Below are 6,023 nucleotides of genomic sequence, written 5' to 3' on the forward strand. Positions count from 1 at the left end.
TACAATTATAAAATAAATTTAATATTAAAAAATATTATATTGAATATGATTTTGATTACAATTTTTATATATATATCATGATTTTTTTATGTTTTCAAAATTATTAATCATTTTTTTTTTTATTCTTTATATTAATTAACTTCGCTTTCAAATAGTAGTTTTAAAATTCATTTTATCTTATTTCTCATGCTATATATATTACAAGTTAAAAATGTTTATCTTTTTGATATGTTGAATCTCTTTGTACATTCGCAATAATAAAATATTTGATTATAGGCATAGAACGGTTTTTCAATGCGGCATTCTTTTCAACTTTGGCTTGCCATATTGAATGTTAATATGTAGGAAACGAAAGCCGTGACTATCGCTATAAATTATATATAGTTGAAAGTAGTTTAAACGCAATAAAACATTCGTCATTAATCCATTTTAATAAAATATTATATATTTTATATATATTTATTTATTATATATTATATATTTATTTATTTAATATTATATATTTTTGATTAGAATAAAGACAATCGTTAATATTTGCCATTATCGAATCGTTATTCGTAACATTTCAATTATTATATTCCATATCGCATCGTTATTTCTTTCGTTTATCGATATAGATACATAAAAAAAAAGGGAAACGTGAATATATTCCTTTCGTTTAATGCAAAACCGCAGAACGCGGTATGTGTTGACCAAGTGTTCACGATATCGTAATTCACGTTATTATACTACCCATGTCGAGCAACCACGTTAGTTTTGTATCTTTCGCACCACTCTCTTCTTGTTGCTTTGTGCCTTTTATGTGTTTATCCTGCGTAAATATTACCCGTGCAAAATATTTTTCGAGGCTACGTTGGAGGCCGTTGTGTGCTAGGGCAAATAATATTCAGGCACCTCTTTAGCCGACATTCGAGAGGTCGTCCAAACACTTTTTCACCTCGTACCAAAGCTGCTCGAACTATTCCAAGTATTCATGAGCTCGAAATTTTAACTTCGAAACACATTTTATTGGATTCAAGAACAATTTTTCTTTTTTATTATTTCAAATAAATTTCTCTAAATTTAAATAATCTAATTTTTTTTTTTAATTATTTGAATGAATTCGATTTTCTTATAAGTTTTAGGTTAGATTATTTATAACCTTATTTATAACCTAAAAATTATTTATAATTTTGTATAACGAATGAAATTTTGTTGTTGTGCTTATGTAAATCTAAAGAATTTTATTTAATTCTATTTAAAATTTTATCGACAATTTACATATATAATTTCATATAGAAATAATTGAATAAATTTCAAATTAATTTGTAACATAATAATGACACAATTCTTTTGGAATCAAGTCGCGAGAATAAAAAAATTAATTTAAATTTTATAATTTAATATAAATATAAATATATTTTTGTATATGTATAGATATACGTATCAATTAGTTTAAGAAACAAAAATTATATATAGAATTGATCAGATATAATAATTAATGATAAATATCAAAAATGAATGAATCAAAAATTCGGATGATATTCAAAATATAATCAGAAAATATTTTATTTTTCCATTTCTTCTTGGAGAAATAACAATTCTGTTTAATATGGCAGCTTGTTGAAATCTCATCTTGATTTTACGAGCAGTTTAGCCTGGAATTTATCATTTCTCTAGGATCCACTTAAAGTTCCAATCTGACGATGTTTCCTGGAACGTGTATAGTAATCATGTCTGTGATTCTTTCAACATATTTTCACTTCTTCCAATTCTATTCGGTCGGAAAGAAAGTAATGATACGCTAGTACGATACGATACTATGGTCGAAGAACAAGAGAAATTCTTTGTCCCGGAAAAAATTAGCTTGTCCATCGAGATCATAAATTTCTTCGAAACCAAACGATAATGATCATTATTTGAGAAAGCCTCGAAGGAAAATGGAATGATTTTTTTTTCTTTTGGTTTCTAAATTTTTCTTTCTTTCTTTCTTTCTTTCTTTTTTTCTTTCTTTCTTTTTTTTACAATTATTAGAATGGTATGGAAAGGCCGAATACACGTACCGAAAATGGCCAAGAATTCCGAGCTATTTTTCTCGAGGAAATCACAAAGAATGTGGCCGAAGGTAAAACGCGCAGGTGCTCGTGGTTCTCATCTCTCTTTCTCTTCTGTTCAGGTCAATTCTCCTTCATTCCTTTCATTTTCTCTCTTCTTCTTTCTTTCACGCAACCTTCTCTTCAGTTGTAAAAATTGTCTACGAAGGTCTAAATATTCGGAGGATACCGTGGGGTGATTATAATTCTTGGGCTGAAGTTGCCTCGGAACAGAGGAATGCCGAGGGGCGGCTAAGACAAAGCGCCATCTTTTGCTTCGCCCTTTATCTCTTCAGCACTGAAGATTAGTATCTATAGTCGGACGACAGATGGTGGTCGGTAGCTACACAATCCAGATTCTATATAAAGTCTGAAACCAGCAGAGAACTTCTTATTCTCTTTCTTTCTTCCTTCCTTCCTTCTTTCCCTTTTCTTCATTGTTTCTCTATCTAGCTATCTTGTGCTTCTTCTCTCTCTCTCTTTATTTTATATACCCATTTTTTTTTTCTCTTTTATATTTTAATAATCGATATGCGAAACAACTATCGAACGTATCAATCGATCGATATGAATTCACGAGTCAAAACTCAAAAACGGAAATCTAATTATGTCCAAATTACCAAATTTTTATCGAGCTTACCATATAATATTATCTCGCGTACCTATGATGCCGATTATTGCCTTTATTCGTATTATAGACGATGTTACAGGACTAGTGATCCGAAAAAAAGAGAAAAAAAGAGAAAAAGGCTCGTTCGAAAATTTATGAGAGACCGCCGTGAGTTATTATTGCTCAATAAGACGCTTAAATACCTGATAACAGTACCGGTAATCAGTGTCGAAGGAAACGGAATCGGGGCGATGTTTTCGAGTTTCGTAGCTTAAGATTGCAGGCAAAGCAGAAGGGCATTTTTAGGTATACCGTGGTAACGGCTTTTGCGAATTTTCAGCACGGGACAGCTGATGTACTCTGGCTTAACACATGCTTTCGTCCTCTCGGAGGCAGTTTGGAGGGGGCTCGATCGGGAAACGTAATCATCGAGGGGAATATTGGCCCGGGCTAATCGGCCTGGACCGATCCAACCTCCTCTCTTCCCGTATAAACTCCATTCTCGAGAAATTCGCGATGGCTACGAAAGGCGTGCGCGTATCGGGGTGTCTGCGATTATCATAATTATATCTTGATGCGATGAGTCATACTCGTATAGGTGTGCTCGTAACACACGAACGACGAGAAAGAGCGAAGAACGAAGGATCGTTTCGTATCCGATGTCCGATGCTGTTGCTTGCACCGTTTCGAATCGCTTACACGAAACCAGTACGATCGTTCGTGCATTCTTTCATTCTCTCGCTGACTGCCAGTATAGGAAACGCGATCACGTACTACACCTTACTACACACAAGGTGATACAATAGAATTTTGATCATTCGTCTGGATATTGGATGAAAATTACTGTTATTGGATGGAATAGAATAGAAGTTATTAAAATTAAAAATCAACAAAAGGTAAATATTTTGTGAAAAATTCGAAATTGAGTCAGGAAAAAAATTTTTCATCCTTAGAAAGATTGTTATGCATGAAAGAAGTAGAGTTTGTACTTGGAAAGCATCTTATCTCGTACGACGAGTTAGATTTATTTTAGAAATTTCTTTATCGCGACTGAAAAATATGGAATCTCGTCTCGAAAAGAAGAAAGATTTCATATTGATAATTTCATAGAACGAAACGAGATATTTAGTTAATTGAAATTATTTTCGAAGAAGCAAAGAAAAAGAAAAAAACTTTTATTCGTGTAAATAAGTATATTCCTCTTGAGTTTAAAAATTTTTTAAATATAGGCATATTTCGAAAATCACGAAATAAGAGTCGAAACGAAGGTAAACACGCGGAATACCTTATTATCTGATACTGAGCAATGAAATGTTAATTTACAAGCTTAACATTTTCGGCTAAAAAAAAAATGACGATGTCTGTTTCTTCATTTATTTGACTCCTGATGACGTTTCTAAATTCCTATTTCTAAATGTAAATATTAATAAATAAATATTTCATACTTTTATAAAAACTCGATCTCGTTTTAGATGAAAATTAAATGATAAAATAATAAAAACGAACATTATATATACAATTTTTATCTTTCGTATCTTTCTTCCCGCTATGAAACGATCGACAATCGTTTGATATTCACGATGAAATGTAAAACAGCATTACACGTAGTACGTTCTACGTACGGAGTAGAATTTACAGATCGCCGTGTTCGACCTGCATAATCCTTGTGCACGATCCATAATGCATCGATGAGCACCGCCTGCCTGATCACAATTTATAATTTATTGCCAAGTTACGAACCATCTCCTGCAGCTTTTTCTCTCTTGCCTTCCCGGGCACGTTGATTGTTGTTGGAAGTCTGGTAGTTAGCAGCTTCTCTCTCGCAGAGCATGCTGTGGAATTCCGTTGATTTAAATGGCGCTCAAGGTAACCGCTTCGATTGAATTTACGTCCGTGGCTTTTCTCCACGTCTTGTTATTTACACGAGAATATTACGAACGCGGAATTTCTTCGCGCTTCTCGTTTTTAACATAGAAACCGAGACGAGCATAATTCTTTGTCGTTTTAAAAACAATTAGAGAGATTAGAACGCTTTATATAATAACGATTTTCCAAACATTCCATTTTTATGATCAAACTGAATAAGAATAGTCTGATAATCATTCTATATATTTTATATTTGTGATATGAAAGTATAAAAATATTCTCAAGGATTCAAAACCAATAACGAAAGAACCATTTTGGATTTTTATAAAATAGATATTCCGATTGTTAAATAGTTTTGAAATTTTTAAAATCGAATACATAAACTAATATTTGAATTTCCAAATGATAAATAGCAGGCCAAGAAATCGAATCGATTCGAAATAAATTGTTTAAATACGTTCAAATCGATGGAAAAAATCTTCTCCTCTATATATACTCCGAGTCGAATTAAAATTCTGCTACTCAGCTCGCTCGAATAACTCTCGCATCTATCATATACGAAACGCGCGCAAGATAAATTATAATTTACGTTCCCATCGAGCAACTTTTTCACTTTTTATTATCGAATAATTTACATAATCCGAAATGCATCGAATAATAACTCGGTATCCCGCATATATAATGCGATACTCGATCGCATATAAAATCCATTCAAAGTTACACGTTTCGGGTGCCGGGGTGAACTTTACGCGGCGAGAAACCTTCGGTATCCCAATCCAATATTTTTCGGTACCCGCATGGAGCCCGGGCATAGCGTACGCAATCGCGTCCGCCATAGCGCTCGCTGCGTTTGTCGCGCATATTTCCATTTCGCGCATAAATATCGAGAACGGCGTCGAGTAAAAAATAGCGCTTTACGGTACGATGTGAATACGCTTCGCGGAAAGTTCACGCGGAATAATTGGTCGTACACGCGGTGGAATAACTTACAAATACCACCACCTCCTCCCCGTCGTCCGTTTCCTTCCTCCTCCTCCCTCTCCTTTTCCTCCCCTCTCCCCTTTGATAAGGCGATTTCTCAGGAGCCCATCGCGAAGGCATCTCTCAATTTATGTGGTACCATCATTGATATTCCGTGGAGAGCACGACTCCTCTCGGGTAAAGTTAGGGGAGAACGTGCCATAGAAAGGAATTTATGCGAAGGGCTTGCGGTGTTCCGACCTTCACGGTCACGTTGCAGCCGGACCTCAAACCGCACGAAGGTTATTCCGAACAATTCCACGTCTTGTCTCCGAGTCGCAAGGACCGGGTCACATATAGAATAGAACAAACACTATTGTGAACCCGCCTTTGGAGCACGCGCGCGTGCGGTGCGATTTTTATCGCGGTTCGGCGATACAAAAATTCCAATGGCTATTTAAAGCCTCTCTACTCTATTGTTCGAAATAATTTTCTTTTTTTTTTTTTTTTTTTTT

The sequence above is a fragment of the Apis dorsata genome, unplaced genomic scaffold (genome assembly GCF_000469605.1).
Source record: "Apis dorsata unplaced genomic scaffold, Apis dorsata 1.3 scaffold_44, whole genome shotgun sequence".
Lineage (NCBI taxonomy): Eukaryota > Metazoa > Arthropoda > Insecta > Hymenoptera > Apidae > Apis > Apis dorsata.